Source organism: Ambystoma mexicanum, chromosome 5p (genome assembly GCF_040938575.1).
Source record: "Ambystoma mexicanum isolate Mex_15411 chromosome 5p, UKY_AmexF1_1, whole genome shotgun sequence".
Classification (NCBI taxonomy): Eukaryota; Metazoa; Chordata; class Amphibia; order Caudata; family Ambystomatidae; genus Ambystoma; species Ambystoma mexicanum.
Genome location: NC_090930.1, coordinates 635,617,233 through 635,636,041, shown reverse-complemented (window position 1 = coordinate 635,636,041; position 18,809 = coordinate 635,617,233).

Genomic DNA, 18,809 nt, shown 5'->3' with positions numbered 1-18,809 from the left:
TTTTCTAGTATTGGCACTAATACAACTGAATAATAGATGGGGAATATTGCCAATTGTTAGGAAATGCAAGTGTCTTTCCCACTGCTGAGATCCCCTGAAGATGTGTGGGCACAGTAGTGGGAAAATGTTCATAACCGTGTTATGTTCTATTTTCTAGTTTTGGCACTAAATCCCAAGAATCACCAAGGATGACCACTCGAGGACCAGGAAGAAAAACCCAAGGAATCCAGACTATCGTCCCATCTCAACCTAAACTGGCGAGGAGAGTGTGCCGCCTCGATCGCTGACACGAGAAGCAACTGAATTTCTCCACATGGACAGAAAAGAACATCCCACTCGCCCGACTCCCCCTCGAATAGAAGTCAAAACGAAGTTGGGATGGGAAATTTGTGGGATGTATTGACCCACTCCGCTATACTATGCACCCTCACTCTGCTATCTATGGTGCGAGAAACAGCAAAATGGCGGGAAAAACCTTGTGCGCGCCAAAACCTCCAAACCGTGTTTTTCCAACACACAAAGAGATGGAGGCACAACCTGCCACCCATGGTGCATGTGTGGTGGAACAGAACACACGCAGTAGAAAAAGTGCCAGTGGGCTCCATGACAAGCAAACAGCACTTTGCAAGTGAAGGAGATGCAGCACTTTGCAAGTGAAATTCCAAAATGTGCCTTTAAATGAGATTTACTTTGCTGCTGAAACTTCAAAATGCCTGTACATAACACTGTCCAACACTCAAAATCTTGCTTGGCGCTAAAATTCATTTAATCTAATGAAGCACTGTGAATTTGCAAAGTCCTGAAATGTTAAAAGCAAAACATTTTCTCAGCAAAACTGGATTGCTTGTAAATGACAATTCCTGTCAAAGATCTATGTGCAGGCACATTGGGCTACCTATAAGTGGCAGCCGCTGTCAAATGGGTTCTCCTGATTAAACTTTAAAGTTGTCTAAAACTACACATCTGCCGGATTAGCATATATAAAAGGATTGTTGCTGAAAGGAACACAGATCACAGTTGTTTTGATCCCACAAGTTTAAACCTAATAATGTAATTTATCGATGTCATCTGATGCAACAAGTTTGTTTTATGCTGGATTTCAAGTCAAGAAATAAAAACAATTTAGGCTGGCTGGGCCTGCAAGAGGTTGAAAAACAGTTTTCCACCCAAGGGGAGGGCATTGATCTCAGCAGATGCTCACTGACACATGATAATTGTGGGGTAGGCCAGACTTTTGCATGCTACCAAGGACTAAACAATGACAGATTGTCCAGGCCAGGACATGGACGTGTGAAGAGGTCGTAAACTAGGCTAGCAGAAGGAAATCCCAAAGGTGGAGGCTGCTCCTTGCCTCTAGAGACAAACAAAAGGCTGACCATTTGCTGCTAAGAATATGTAATGACATTTTTTTAGAGACTTATAAACTCGCTATCAGAAGTGGTGAAAAATATAAAAAAGGGCAGATTTGTTAATCTAATTTTTGGCCCTATATTTCAAAATGTGGTGGAATTGCATAGCATATTCTGAACAGGAATGGCAACATATGTGGTTTTATGGGAACTTTATAGAATTGTTCAACTTTGCACACACATTCCTACGGTAAACACGCATATTTGTGGAAATTTGGAGAACGTTTGGGAAATGTATTCATAGCGAAATGGACAAAATGCTACAAAAAGGCGAAATAAGGTCTCACAGCTGTATGTGATTTTTGTGGAGCTTACGAATGTATAAATATGTATTTAGGACAAAATTTGATTTTGATACTAGTGGCTAGGGGAGGTTTCTAAGGGTAGTAAAAACGAAACCATGAACTTGACATCGCCTGTCTTTGATCCAATCACTCGGATGCAAGGCGAAGATGAGGCTCTGATCCAATCCCAGTTCACAGGGGCGAGTTTAGTTAAGCCGGCCCATACACCCATTTTTGTGATGTCATTTGAAAGGATAAATAGAGACATCTGACAACACATACACACTCTCTCTTCTGATTCCTGCGAAGCACTCTGATCCAACATTCAACATCCAGCCTTTAACATCCTTCCAGATCCAGATGACAATCACCAGGCCAAGCAGTAGCTGAACCATTTTCAGCTAGGCCTCAATCCTCAATTAATCCTCAACTAATCCTTACAAACCAGTGAAGCGCTGTGGTGTGGGGAAGCATCCTGAAACTATCTGGCTTGCTACCACAACACCTGCCTGATGAACTCGCCATCCGACTGATATGAAATATCCAGAAACAGGAAGGGCAGAACCCGTGCAATTCGGGTGACCGGCCTAGCTGATCCTAGCGGATGTGCTGTCCTTCCCTGATAGACCCAATCCATTGACCAGAATCTTGATGGGCCGAAAATCTAAAATACCTGTGTATCGTGAGTATTAACAGGACGCTGGAGAACTATTGTATAACTTATCTTGTTCCACCCTAATATCTGAACTATCCTTACTTTCATAACCAGTGACAGTGTCAAAATCTTTAGTGCTATCTTATTCTGTCGATTTGCTAAAGCGTCATTTTCATAGTCATTTTTATTTGTGTAACTGATCCAAAAATCCCACTTAAAGTGTTTGGAATGGTTCCGCAGGGGAAGTCACTGGGGATCTGTTACTGAAGTCATGAATCAGTCTCAGAGCTTACTTCGTCCCAACCTGGTTGTCTAGCCTACATGCTCTAGTCTTGAGTAAAAACATAATCTATAATTTCTGGTTTAAAACTGAAGTTCTTGTCCAAATTTGTGTCTTTATTTTCGAAAAACACCTCCCACTAAAATCTCAGTTTTAAAGAAAGAAACAAAATTGCAACTCGCACTGACACCTAAAATCCTTAACTACATCCACAACCCAAACTGCATTTCCAAACAGTGTAGTTGATCCATTTATATCAAAAATCACGTAGTACATGTTTGCCACAAATTTACATTTTGCAAAAGTTATACACGTATGAATTGTCTTTAAATTATTTCCCATTTTGCCTTTGAGATTCCAATAGATTTCTTTTGATTAAATCATTGCTTCTGATTGCTTGCATCTATTGAAAGCAGCTCCCGTAGAAATTTACAATAATTTAAGAGGTTTTCACCACATTTAGTGTTTTTGCTCAGCCAGTTTCAAAGCCATTCTGACAGTTGAAAAGTCATATCTGTTTTTCTCTTGTGTTTAATGGGAAATGTGGGTGGTGATATTCTGTTTGGTCTGTATTATTCCTGAGTACCTGCTCTCTCCTCACATCTATTTAAATTGCCTATTGATAAGTCGAGGGGTGTCGCAGGGGGAACCTCTAACCACAGTGCTATCTGTTCCAAACCAATCCCAAAGTATTCTTTTCTTTGCTGCATTCTATTTGTGTTCATTACCTAATTCCCAGGGCATTAAAGATATTATTCATTGTCCATGTCACCCCTTGGTGATTGTTGTTACCTATTAAAAATATATTGGGCCTCATTACACGGTAGGCGGAGGACCAAGGTGCTATTAGCACCTTGGTCCATGCCGGTAAAATATCGGCACCGCCTTGGTGGAAAGGGGAATTACCGCCTTATTCCAAGGTTGGCGGGGCAGTAATTCCTCCTTTCCCCATTGCCCTTCCCCATTCCCATTTTTGCCCCATAGGGCTTTATGGGAATGGGGAAGGCGCTAATTACGGTGCCGCAAATTGCGGTACCGTAATTAGCACCCTGGTCCCTTTGTTGGTTGGTTTTTAAAGTCTGCTAAACAGCAGGTGTTAAAGTACATACCCACAAAGGGACCTCGTACCGGTAAACCCTTACCACCGTCCGTGTAATGAGGCCCATTGTGTTTTAAATTCTCAATCAATAAATAAATATTTACTGTTACAAACTAGCCTGATTCCTGGTTCTGTGTGACCGGGGGGGGGGGGGTGCATTTTGAGAAGGGCGTGATATGAGTGGTATACCATTCAGAATATTGAACTTATAGACAAAAATAAATAAGGGTTCCTTTGCACACTTTTGTTTTACAAAGGTAGCGGGCGCCCCTCTCTCGCAAGAACAGACATGATAACCTGTTCAGTGGTTATTAACCACTTGAGAGTTCGCAGCCACTGCTTTTACTCACTGTGCCTTTCACAGATGGGAAATATCCATTTGCACATCAGTCTTTGTCCTGCCCAGGGGCAGTCCAGCACCGAAATACAATGGCAATTCCAATCTGAACGAGAGTACCACCAGCAACCCCATACACGTGTTTCACCCTTGTTGGGGATCATCAGTGAGGTGAAGCTGATGCCTCTCTAAGCACAGTGAGAGGGAGACCACGTCTGGTTGCCCCCAGGAGACCTAGGGTTACCAATCCCAGGTTCCTTAAAAAATAGTTTTACAAAGGTAGCGGGCGCCCCTCTCTCGCAAGAACAGACATGATAACCTGTTCAGTGGTTATTAACCACTTGAGAGTTCGCAGCCACTGCTTTTACTCACTGTGCCTTTCACAGATGGGAAATATCCATTTGCACATCAGTCTTTGTCCTGCCCAGGGGCAGTCCAGCACCGAAATACAATGGCAATTCCAATCTGAACGAGAGTACCACCAGCAACCCCATACACGTGTTTCACCCTTGTTGGGGATCATCAGTGAGGTGAAGCTGATGCCTCTCTAAGCACAGTGAGAGGGAGACCACGTCTGGCTGCCCCCAGGAGACCTAGGGTTACCAATCCCAGGTTCCTTAAAAAATAGTTTTACAAAGGTAGCGGGCGCCCCTCTCTCGCAAGAATAGACATGATGACCTGTTCAGTGGTTATTAACCACTTGAGAGTTCGCAGCCACTGCTTTTACTCACTGTGCCTTTTTACAGATGGGAAATATCCATTTGCACATGAGTCTTTGTCCTGCCCAGGGGCAGTCCAGCACCGAAATACAATGGCAATTCAATCTGAACGAGAGTACCACCAGCAACCCCATACACGTGTTTCACCCTTGTTGGGGATCATCAATGAGGTGAAGCTGATGCCTCTCTAAGCACAGTGAGAGGGAGACCACGTCTGGTTGCCCCCAGGAGACCTAGGGTTACCAATCCCAGGTTCCTTAAAAAATAGTTTTACAAAGGTAGCGGGCGCCCCTCTCTCGCAAGAACAGACATGATAACCTGTTCAGTGGTTATTAACCACTTGAGAGTTCGCAGCCACTGCTTTTACTCACTGTGCCTTTCACAGATGGGAAATATCCATTTGCACACCAGTCTTTGTCCTGCCCAGGGGCATTCCAGCACCGAAATACAATGGCAATTCCAATCTGAACGAGAGTACCACCAGCAACCCCATACACGTGTTTCACCCTTGTTGGGGATCATCAGTGAGGTGAAGCTGATGCCTCTCTAAGCACAGTGAGAGGGAGACCGCGTCTGGTTGTCCCCAGGAGACCTAACCAATCCCAGGTTCCTTAAAAAATAGTTTTACAAAGGTAGTGGGCGCCCCTCTCTCGCAAGAACAGACATGATAAGCTGTTCAGTGGTTATTAACCACTTGAGAGTTCGCAGCCACTGCTTTTACTCACTGTGCCTTTCACAGATGGGAAATATCCATTTGCACATCAGTCTTTGTCCTGCCCAGGGGCAGTCCAGCACCGAAATACAATGGCAATTCCAATCTGAACGAGAGTACCACCAGCAACCCCATACACGTGTTTCACCCTTGTTGGGGATCATCAGTGAGGTGAAGCTGATGCCTCTCTAAGCACAGTGAGAGGGAGACCACGTCTGGTTGCCACAAGGAGACCTAGGGTTACCAATCCCAGGTTCCTTAAAAAATAGTTTTACAAAGGTAGCGGGCGCCCCTCTCTCGCAAGAACAGACATGATAACCTGTTCAGTGGTTATTAACCACTTGAGAGTTCGCAGCCACTGCTTTTACTCACTGTGCCTTTCACAGATGGGAAATATCCATTTGCACATCAGTCTTTGTCCTGCCCAGTGGCAGTCCAGCACCGAAATACAATGGCAATTCCAATCTGAACGAGAGTACCACCAGCAACCCCATACACGTGTTTCACCCTTGTTGGGGATCATCAGTGAGGTGAAGCTGATGCCTCTCTAAGCACAATGAGAGGGAGACCACGTCTGGTTGCCCCCAGGAGACCTAGGGTTACCAATCCCAGGTTCCTTAAAAAATAGTTTTACAAAGGTAGCGGGCGCCCCTCTCTCGCAAGAACAGACATGATAACCTGTTCAGTGGTTATTAACCACTTGAGAGTTCGCAGCCACTGCTTTTACTCACTGTGCCTTTCACAGATGGGAAATATCCATTTGCACATCAGTCTTTGTCCTGCCCAGGGGCAGTCCAGCACCGAAATACAATGGCAATTCCAATCTGAACGAGAGTACCACCAGCAACCCCATACACGTGTTTCACCCTTGTTGGGGATCATCAGTGAGGTGAAGCTGATGCCTCTCTAAGCACAGTGAGAGGGAGACCACGTCTGGTTGCCCCCAGGAGACCTAGGGTTACCAATCCCAGGTTCCTTAAAAAATAGTTTTACAAAGGTAGCGGGCGCCCCTCTCTCGCAAGAATAGACATGATAACCTGTTCAGTGGTTATTAACCACTTGAGAGTTCGCAGCCACTGCTTTTACTCATTGTGCCTTTCACAGATGGGAAATATCCATTTGCACATCAGTCTTTGTCCTGCCCAGGGGCAGTCCAGCACCGAAATACAATGGCAATTCCAATCTGAACGAGAGTACCACCAGCAACCCCATACACGTGTTTCACCCTTGTTGGGGATCATCAGTGAGGTGAAGCTGATGCCTCTCTAAGCACAGTGAGAGGGAGACCACGTCTGGTTGCCCCCAGGAGACCTAGGGTTACCAATCCCAGGTTCCTTAAAAAATAGTTTTACAAAGGTAGCGGGCGCCCCTCTCTCGCAAGAACAGACATGATAACCTGTTCAGTGGTTACTAACCACTTGAGAGTTCGCAGCCACTGCTTTTACTCACTGTGCCTTTCACAGATGGAAAATATCCATTTGCACACCAGTCTTTGTCCTGCCCAGGGGCAGTCCAGCACCGAAATACAATGGCAATTCCAATCTGAACGAGAGTACCACCAGCAACCCCATACACGTGTTTCACCCTTGTTGGGGATCATCAGTGAGGTGAAGCTGATGCCTCTCTAAGCACAGTGAGAGGGAGACCACGTCTGGTTGCCCCCAGGAGACCTAGGGTTACCAATCCCAGGTTCCTTAAAAAATAGTTTTACAAAGGTAGCGGGCGCCCCTCTCTCGCAAGAATAGACATGATAACCTGTTCAGTGGTTATTAACCACTTGAGAGTTTGCAGCCACTGCTTTTACTCACTGTGCCTTTCACAGATGGGAAATATCCATTTGCACATCAGTCTTTGTCCTGCCCAGGGGCAGTCCAGCACCGAAATACAATGGCAATTCCAATCTGAACGAGAGTACCACCAGCAACCCCATACACGTGTTTCACCCTTGTTGGGGATCATCAGTGAGGTGAAGCTGATGCCTCTCTAAGCACAGTGAGAGGGAGACCACGTCTGGTTGCCCCCAGGAGACCTAGGGTTACCAATCCCAGGTTCCTTAAAAAATAGTTTTACAAAGGTAGCGGGCGCCCCTCTCTCGCAAGAACAGACATGATAACCTGTTCAGTGGTTACTAACCACTTGAGAGTTCTCAGCCACTGCTTTTACTCACTGTGCCTTTCACAGATGGGAAATATCCATTTGCACACCAGTCTTTGTCCTGCCCAGGGGCAGTCCAGCACCGAAATACAATGGCAATTCCAATCTGAACGAGAGTACCACCAGCAACCCCATACACGTGTTTCACCCTTGTTGGGGATCATCAGTGAGGTGAAGCTGATGCCTCTCTAAGCACAGTGAGAGGGAGACCGCGTCTGGTTGTCCCCAGGAGACCTAACCAATCCCAGGTTCCTTAAAAAATAGTTTTACAAAGGTAGCGGGCGCCCCTCTCTCGCAAGAACAGACATGATAACCTGTTCAGTGGTTATTAACCACTTGAGAGTTCGCAGCCACTGCTTTTACTCACTGTGCCTTTCATGGATGGGAAATATCCATTTGCACCTCAGTCTTTGTCCTGCCCAGGGGCAGTCCAGCACCGAAATACAATGGCAATTCCAATCTGAACGAGAGTACCACCAGCAACCCCATACACGTGTTTCACCCTTGTTGGGGATCATCAGTGAGGTGAAGCTGATGCCTCTCTAAGCACAATGAGAGGGAGACCACGTCTGGTTGCCCCCAGGAGACCTAGGGTTACCAATCCCAGGTTCCTTAAAAAATAGTTTTACAAAGGTAGCGGGCGCCCCTCTCTCGCAAGAACAGACATGATAACCTGTTCAGTGGTTATTAACCACTTGAGTGTTCGCAGCCACTGCTTTTACTCACTGTGCCTTTCACAGATGGGAAATATCCATTTGCACATCAGTCTTTGTCCTGCCCAGGGGCAGTCCAGCACCGAAATACAATGGCAATTCCAATCTGAACGAGAGTACCACCAGCAACCCCATACACGTGTTTCACCCTTGTTGGGGATCATCAGTGAGGTGAAGCTGATGCCTCTCTAAGCACAGTGAGAGGGAGACCACGTCTGGTTGCCCCCAGGAGACCTAGGGTTACCAATCCCAGGTTACTTAAAAAATAGTTTTACAAAGGTAGCGGGCGCCCCTCTCTCGCAAGAATAGACATGATAACCTGTTCAGTGGTTATTAACCACTTGAGAGTTTGCAGCCACTGCTTCTACTCACTGTGCCTTTCACAGATGGGAAATATCCATTTGCACATCAGTCTTTGTCCTGCCCAGGGGCAGTCCAGCACCGAAATACAATGGCAATTCCAATCTGAACGAGAGTACCACCAGCAACCCCATACACGTGTTTCACCCTTGTTGGGGATCATCAGTGAGGTGAAGCTGATGCCTCTCTAAGCACAGTGAGAGGGAGACCACGTCTGGTTGCCACAAGGAGACCTAGGGTTACCAATCCCAGGTTCCTTAAAAAATAGTTTTACAAAGTTAGCGGGCGCCCCTCTCTCGCAAGAACAGACATGATAACCTGTTCAGTGGTTATTAACCACTTGAGAGTTCGCAGCCACTGCTTTTACTCACTGTGCCTTTCACAGATGGGAAATATCCATTTGCACATCAGTCTTTGTCCTGCCCAGGGGCAGTCCAGCACCGAAATACAATGGCAATTCCAATCTGAACGAGAGTACCACCAGCAACCCCATACACGTGTTTCACCCTTGTTGGGGATCATCAGTGAGGTGAAGCTGATGCCTCTCTAAGCACAGTGAGAGGGAGACCACGTCTGGTTGCCCCCAGGAGACCTAGGGTTACCAATCCCAGGTTCCTTAAAAAATAGTTTTACAAAGGTAGCGGGCGCCCCTCTCTCGCAAGAACAGACATGATAACCTGTTCAGTGGTTATTAACCACTTGAGAGTTCGCAGCCACTGCTTTTACTCACTGTGCCTTTCACAGATGGGAAATATCCATTTGCACATCAGTCTTTGTCCTGCCCAGGGGCAGTCCAGCACCGAAATACAATGGCAATTCCAATCTGAACGAGAGTACCACCAGCAACCCCATACACGTGTTTCACCCTTGTTGGGGATCATCAGTGAGGTGAAGCTGATGCCTCTCTAAGCACAGTGAGAGGGAGACCACGTCTGGTTGCCCCCAGGAGACCTAGGGTTACCAATCCCAGGTTCCTTAAAAAATAGTTTTACAAAGGTAGCGGGCGCCCCTCTCTCGCAAGAACAGACATGATAACCTGTTCAGTGGTTACTAACCACTTGAGAGTTCGCAGCCACTGCTTTTACTCACTGTGCCTTTCACAGATGGGAAATATCCATTTGCACATCAGTCTTTGTCCTGCCCAGGGGCAGTCCAGCACCGAAATACAATGGCAATTCCACTCTGAACGAGAGTACCACCAGCAACCCCATACACGTGTTTCACCCTTGTTGGGGATCATCAGTGAGGTGAAGCTGATGCCTCTCTAAGCACAGTGAGAGGGAGACCACGTCTGGTTGCCCCCAGGAGACCTAGGGTTACCAATCCCAGGTTCCTTAAAAAATAGTTTTACAAAGGTAGCGGGCGCCCCTCTCTTGCAAGAACAGACATGATAACCTGTTCAGTGGTTATTAACCACTTGAGAGTTCGCAGCCACTGCTTTTACTCACTGTGCCTTTCACAGATGGGAAATATCCATTTGCACATCAGTCTTTGTCCTGCCCAGGGGCAGTCCAGCACCGAAATACAATGGCAATTCCAATCTGAACGAGAGTACCACCAGCAACCCCATACACGTGTTTCACCCTTGTTGGGGATCATCAGTGAGGTGAAGCTGATGCCTCTCTAAGCACAGTGAGAGGGAGACCACGTCTGGTTGCCCCCAGGAGACCTAGGGTTACCAATCCCAGGTTCCTTAAAAAATAGTTTTACAAAGGTAGCGGGCGCCCCTCTCTCGTAAGAACAGACATGATAACCTGTTCAGTGGTTATTAACCACTTGAGAGTTCGCAGCCACTGCTTTTACTCACTGTGCCTTTCACAGATGGGAAATATCCATTTGCACATCAGTCTTTGTCCTGCCCAGGGGCAGTCCAGCACCGAAATACAATGGCAATTCCAATCTGAACGAGAGTACCACCAGCAACCCCATACACGTGTTTCACCCTTGTTGGGGATCATCAGTGAGGTGAAGCTGATGCCTCTCTAAGCACAGTGAGAGGGAGACCACGTCTGGTTGCCCCCAGGAGACCTAGGGTTACCAATCCCAGGTTCCTTAAAAAATAGTTTTACAAAGGTAGCGGGCGCCCCTCTCTCGCAAGAACAGACATGATAACCTGTTCAGTGGTTACTAACCACTTGAGAGTTCGCAGCCACTGCTTTTACTCACTGTGCCTTTCACAGATGGGAAATATCCATTTGCACATCAGTCTTTGTCCTGCCCAGGGGCAGTCCAGCACCGAAATACAATGGCAATTCCAATCTGAACGAGAGTACCACCAGCAACCCCATACACGTGTTTCACCCTTGTTGGGGATCATCAGTGAGGTGAAGCTGATGCCTCTCTAAGCACAGTGAGAGGGAGACCACGTCTGGTTGCCCCCAGGAGACCTAGGGTTACCAATCCCAGGTTCCTTAAAAAATAGTTTTACAAAGGTAGCGGGCGCCCCTCTCTTGCAAGAACAGACATGATAACCTGTTCAGTGGTTATTAACCACTTGAGAGTTCGCAGCCACTGCTTTTACTCACTGTGCCTTTCACAGATGGGAAATATCCATTTGCACATCAGTCTTTGTCCTGCCCAGGGGCAGTCCAGCACCGAAATACAATGGCAATTCCAATCTGAACGAGAGTACCACCAGCAACCCCATACACGTGTTTCACCCTTGTTGGGGATCATCAGTGAGGTGAAGCTGATGCCTCTCTAAGCACAGTGAGAGGGAGACCACGTCTGGTTGCCCCCAGGAGACCTAGGGTTACCAATCCCAGGTTCCTTAAAAAATAGTTTTACAAAGGTAGCGGGCGCCCCTCTCTCGCAAGAACAGACATGATAACCTGTTCAGTGGTTATTAACCACTTGAGAGTTCGCAGCCACTGCTTTTACTCACTGTGCCTTTCACAGATGGGAAATATCCATTTGCACATCAGTCTTTGTCCTGCCCAGGGGCAGTCCAGCACCGAAACTCTCGTTCAGATTGGAATTGCCATTGTATTTCGGTGCTGGACTGCCCCTGGGCAGGACAAAGACTGATGTGCAAATGGATATTACCCATCTGTGAACGGCATAGTGAGTAAAAGCAGTGGCTGCGAACTCTCAAGTGGTTAATAACCACTGAACAGGTTATCATGTCTGCTCTTGCGAGAGAGGGGCGCCCGCTACCTTTGTAAAACTATTTTTTAAGGAACCTGGGATTGGTAACCCTAGGTCTCCTGGGGGCAACCAGACGTGTTCTCCCTCTCACTGTGCTTAGAGAGGATCAGCTTCACCTCACTGATGATCCCCAACAAGGGTGAAACACGTGTATGGGGTTGCTGGTGGTACTCTCGTTCAGATTGGAATTGCCATTGTATTTCGGTGCTGGACTGCCCCTGGGCAGGACAAAGACTGATATGCAAATGGATATTACCCATCTGTGAAAGGCACAGTGAGTAAAAGCAGTGGCTGCAAACTCTCAAGTGGTTAATAACCACTGAACAGGTTATCATGTCTGTTCTTGCGAGAGAGGGGCGCCCGCTACCTTTGTAAAACTATTCCTTTGCACACTACATCACACTACATGCCGGGCGAGACTTGGGTGTGTGCCTGATTGAAATCCCTTACAAAGCATGAAAATTGTAGCGCACGTGTGCCAAAGCCGTGCAAGCGCCCGTTAGGCGATTCATGGAAAGCGCTGCACATGGCTTACCTGTGACCTGTGCCAAATTCGCGTGTAGCGCACATGTCATTGTGACATCCCGAAGGCTGTGTGTGAGACGCCCAGGGAAGGCACACACAGCCCAGCGCACACATCTAAAAAGGGGGCGGATCACACGGAATTGGGAACAACATGTGAGAATATGGGCGTTACGGGGGAAGTACCACTGCGAAATCCTCGCAACGCCCACACACGTGCTAACAACATGTATTCATGGAATAGAACTGGGGAAACCTGTGCACCACAAAAGACGCACTAAGCTGGAAACACGTACGCCAGGCGAAAGCTGGTGTAAGCACCCCCACGCAGCATAAAAGTGCACGCAAACAACTAACAACCTCATGATGATGTGTGTACTGTTCCTCACAGCAGTGGTCGTGGGACACCGCACGAGAAGGAGAATAGCCAGGCCCTGCATTTTATTACCCAGGACCAGCATTTTTAGGATGCTGATGACCAGGTTTATGGCAGATACAGGTTTCCACCCCATATCATCCTAGACCTGGTTGCTGAGTGGGAGGATGACCTCACATCACACACCATGTGCTCCCAAACACTGAGCCCCTTGGAAAAAGTGCTCAATGTACTGCAGTTTTTGGCCACTGGGTCATTTCAGCAGACAACTTCCATAGTTGGTGGCGTCTCACAGCCCACCAGTCATGCTGCCTACACCAGGTGTTGGCAATCATGACTGCATGCCATTCAGTCCGCAGGCACATATACATGCCCAGAACACCCGCAGAAAGGCAGGCTATGGTCCAGGTCTTTTACGGGGTGGCACACTTCCCCAAAGTTCTTGGTGCCATTGATTGCACCCATGTGGCACTACTTCCACCTAGTGCCACTGAGCACATCTATCACAACCGCAAGCACTGACATTCCATCAACGTGCAGGTGGTATGCGATGTCAAAGGAATAATCACCTCTGTCTACGCAAACTATCCAGGGTGCACCCATGATAGTTTCATATTCAAAATGTCACCCCTAAACCGAGACCTGCTAGCTGGGAGGCACAGCGACACATGTCTCATTGGTGAGTACAAATGCCTGTGCACATGCATGCATGTCACACACAGAGAAATGGCAATAACCAACTAATCACAACCATTATCACCTCCACAGGGGACAGTGCCTACCCTCTGAGCACCTACATGATGATGCCAATACAGAACCCCACTACACCACCCTAGGTAAGATACAACACAGTCCATATTGCAACCCGGGGCATAGTGGAGCACACATTTGGAGTACTCAAGTCATATTTCCGCTCCCTTGACCGCTCTGGTGGCCAGCTGCTCCATGCACCCCTAGGAGTGTGCAGGATCATTGTGGCAGCATGTGTCCTGCACAAGGTTGCAACCCAGTGGGGCATACCTGTGGACATGGTGGTGCCCCCACATCCCCAAAACATGCACGGCTGCTGCACATGGGAGGCAAAATGGCATGTGGCGAGGCAGCCCGTACCCAGCTTGTGGCTACATTTTTCACCTAAAATCCCACCCCTGCAGAGTGCACACAGGCTTGGCACATACCAGGTGACAATCGAAAATGAGAAAGGGACTGTCAACTGTTACAACCTTACCACCCTGAGAATGTGTCCCTGGAAGTGCTACATTGTATGCATCCCTAGCTACTTAAAGAAACCCATTGCCATGTGACCGAAGGCCACACATTCATGCTGCATAATGGACTACCCCCTTGCAAAACAGCACACCCAGATAATGGTATATCACCTTACCTCTCCCAAACCCCATGTCACCCGCCCAACACACCATGGCATGCAATGTGAAAGCAACCAAATAAATGCACAACACGTGACACAACTGTCAAACAGGCCACAGACAAATCCCTCTCACATATGAAAATGAAAGTGCGCACATGAACATATACTTATCAGCATGACTAATCATGAATACAGGACCCAACAGTGGCAACGTCAGACAGTGACCAATCACAATAGCCCGAGTGTCACAATCAGACAAAGCCACCGCATGGACCCCTCCCATCTTCGGTGTGTGCTGGTAGGTAAATGTGGCAGGGTACTGCATACAGCATGAACTGCATCTGCAATAGAGAAAGGCAAGGTAACACATGAAGAAGCAACATGTAAATATGCATAAAGAACAATATTAAATACAATATACATATAAACCATGCAGTGGAGAAACCATCATGAATCCCCACTAGGGGTGTATACACAGTTTGGACTACAGACTGGCCACACAACCGATGGAAGCTCAAATCGTCTGTGTAGGTTACTGTTAAACAGTGCCCTCCTTGCAAGCCCACAGAAAGGGGAAGCAGGAGTGGCATATGTGTCTGGACCCCAAGCCTCAAACACAAACACAAGACAAGCCTGTATGGGCCCAGCTGGAAAACACAGTGGCTACCTTCATTGACACACAAAGCAAGACACTTTCACATGAAGACACAATAGACAGAAAAAGTGAAACAATAAAAAAAAACTAAAGAAAAAACAAAAAAACAAAAATCTAAAATGACCATGGTTGACCAGGGGTTGGGGGGACAAGCGTGGATGCTGAGTAAAAGAAAATCTGTCCATGGGCTCATGGCCTGCATGGCTAGCCGTTAGTGGGAGAACTGTCATTGCTGTCATCACCCTCTGGTGCAATATGAAAAGGTGTGCATGGTACAGGACACAAACCATGCAAAGCCCTGGCATGCTCTTCCTTGGCAGCAAGCATGAGGGTTTGAAAGGTTTGGTTCTGCAGGATGATGGTCCGGAGGTCTCCATGCAGCACCTCATGTGTCGCACGGAGTTCTGTCTGCAAGGCCTCACATGATGCATGGATCTTCTCACGGGTTGCCTGGAGCTCAGCTGAGATGTTCTGTGTTAGCTGCTCCAGCTGCTGTTCTGATTGTTTACTCCGGGACATCTCTAGTGCACCCAGAGTAGCTTGGAGGAACTGTTATCTTCCCTCGGGGCATCCCTGTGGGCCTGTGCCTCTGCGGATATGGCTGTGCGCAGAGCCCCCAGTTCAGCCCATCGGCCCTGTTGGCGGCCAACATGTCCTGCCTGTGTGAGCGGCACGCGGAACATGTTGCCTTCTGCTGAAGCTCCACCTGCATTTCGAGGGGGAGAATGGTAGTGGCCACCCTTTCCACGGCCTTAGCCATCATCTCACATGGTTCCCCCTGTTGTTGTGCAATTGCATAAATGGAGTCCTCCCACACAGTATTGCCCCGTGGTGCACGGCCACCGTGTTGCCGGACACAACACTTGTCGGGCCCAAGGAGACGTGCACCTTGCTGTGGTTGCGCTGCCTGTGGCTGCAGGACTGCATTCCTCCTTTGATCTGCTGTCCTAGGAACAGGACAAATTAGTGTGGAGTGTGACCCTGCATCCGTATTCGCCACAGGCGGAAAATCCAACACTGAACGGGCCTTTGAAGGGTCTACCCCCAGAGCAGGTGCGTTGGACAGAACAGCATCCCTGCCAGAAACACTCACCTGCGACGGGACATATGTGTCAATGTCTGATTCAGCACCTGAGCCATAAAGATTGTCAGAGGTGTACCCAGAGACACCGGTGGACAGGATGGTCTGTAGGAGCAATGGATCCTCGTGTGGCACCACCCCACATCATCCACTGGTGGTAGGTTGGGGCTCTGAGTACTCCTGCCCTTGTGCCATCTCCTCCTCCTCCAGAGCTTCCAGTGCCTCATCACCTGCACAAAAGAATTCATGAACACACACATGAACAGCATAGCCCACACACATAGGCATCACAATGTTGACATCCAATACATTAATCAGACATGTCACACATGACACAAACTTACCCATGCATGCAGTAGCAATGAAGTGGAAGGGCACCCTGAAAGCAGACACTGATTAGTCTAAAATGGAAAAGCAATACATGTGCTGCATGGTTCATAGCACCTGCATCACACATAAGCCTGTGAGCGGCATGGACAATCCACAAACATGAGAGATGCCAGCACACAAATGGCACACAGCATAGCCATGGCAGAACAGACAAGGACACCCAGATGGGAGTTAAGCACTACTGTCCCCCATCCATGTAAAATGCATTTAATCAAACAGAACATGCAAAAGAGTGGGAAAAACACACATGTGTCACACGCTGCAACAACACCAGTGAGTGTGTTCAAATACAGTGATGGGAGACGCATGGATACATCAATGGTAGGTCACTTTGATATGACACAAGTCAATTGACATGTTGAAGGTTGAAACAGGGCTCAGAAGTGAGCGGGTGCAGTACATGTGTAGGTCTTCAGCAGTCAATAAGAGAAAAAAAAAACCATAAATACAATGTTGTGTCATGATGGCAGTTAAAGGGCAAGTGCAGACATCATGTGCAAAGTGTTTGGAGTGGTTAGTAGGGATACAGTGAAGCCCAAACCCAAGGGTGGGGGATGGCTTGGAGGCACTACATGGGTCACATATGGCAGTTATGACTAGATAGCCTGACCTGGCACTCGATCACAACACATCACCTAAGCAACATACACATGGTCTGGACACACACCCATGGACACTCACCGGACATTGTCTCAAGATCTGGGAGGTCTACCATACCTTGGATCTGATCCTTTGCGATGAACTCTCCAGCGATTGCCTCATGTTCTGTGAGTTCATCCTCCTCTAGTGGTGACCCACTGCCTGTCATCACAGTAGTGGTGTAATAAGAAGCACGCTTGTTTTTAGTCCAGCTTTTGAGGTCATTCCAATGCTTCGAGCAATCATCAGCTGTGTGTTTCACAAATCCCAAGGAACTAATGTGGTCCGCGATGCACTGCCAGCGGTCTCTATGCTGAGCAGGCATAGTTACCAGCATGTTGCAGCCGTGTTCCAACACGTAGCCCACACGTGCATAGAGTTCCACATTATTGAAACTCTGCTTCCTTGATGTGCCTGAGGGCTGAGCCGTGTCTGGGGTCCCAGCCTGTTCTTCAAGAGCACACTTCTTTCTCTTGAGAGGTGGTGCGGACCCTGAGTGGCTGACGCCGCTCCAGTCTGTAGGGGCTGAAGCACAGGTGGACTGGCCACTGGAAGCAGGCAATGGCAAGATGGCCAAAGTTCTCACAGCAGGTATTGGCTGCTGGCTGCTGTTGCCAGGACCAAGCATCACAACTGCCTCGATGTGAGTTGCTGCCAACACTGTCCCTGCTGGGTGACTCCTAGCCGGGGTGGTCTCAGCTGCAACTGTCCCTGCAGCCTCCACAAACTGGCTGCTTGGGGCAGCAGATGACATTGCTGCCCCAAATCCACATGGCCTGGTGACAGCAACTTTCACCACCACACATGGCTTGGACTTCGTGACACAGAAGTGGGCCTGTGAGTCATCCCGTGCCTGTTCCATGACCAATCAGGGGCGGGCTAGCAGGGCCTGAGCTGGGATGGTGTCAGCTGCATTCCCTGACCCACTGGGGGGGGGCATATGTGTCCCTGAATGGTCTTGGACACACTGCCCTCTTGGACCACCCTGCCCATGTCGGCCACCGCTGACACCTTGGCCACCCTGGTTATCCTGGCCACATCCCTACCACGGGCATCTCTTGGACGTCCCCCTTCTTTGCCTCCCTTAGCACTTGGTCGCCTCCCAACCATGGCACTGATGGACTTGTGCGAATGGGAGGTGCAGAAAACAATTGTCCTGGGCAATTGGGGTGAAGGGGGCAGGGTACTAGATGGAATAGGTACACCTGTGCTCCTGCAAGGCTGTCTGTGACCCCTGGGCAAAAATGATGGGTCACGCAATGCTTAGGCACCACAAAAACAAAAACAAATGTGCACGCAGCCCCTCAGTAGCCCACGTGCATGGAATTAACAGGCTACTAAGACCTGTGAATAGGGTATGTTACAGACGTCTGCCTGGAAAAAGTATTAAAAAAACATGCATGTGTGCATGTTGGCAACTCCCCCTCCAAAACAAGATGTCAGCTCTGCTGTAGTAAACAAGAAGTACCCACTGCAACCGTTGTGAAGTAATCCGGTGTGAACCCACAATGAGTAGAAGAATCACACGCTTGCTCTGCACAATAAGCACATACAGCAAAATGGCGTGCTACGTGGACCTTTGAACCATATGGAAAGCAATGCCTACGCGCATCACGTCACTTAGGCGCTTACACGCTCACGTGCTGTTTGTTCACATGCGGACTTACTCTGCATCAAGCTGGCCACGCGAACACACATGGAAGCCCACGCTCCTGCCCAGAAGGTCATTTACCTGCCCCCCAGAGCACTGAGCAGCCTCCTACGAGCCATCTGCTGCTGCCAGACTGTCTGCTGCCAATGTGCCCTGCAATTAGGTGCCTGCACATCAACCATCGCCAGGGGTCCAGTTGCTGAGACCACCCCTGCTGGAACAGAAGACACCCAACTGGTGTACCATCACTCCACAGC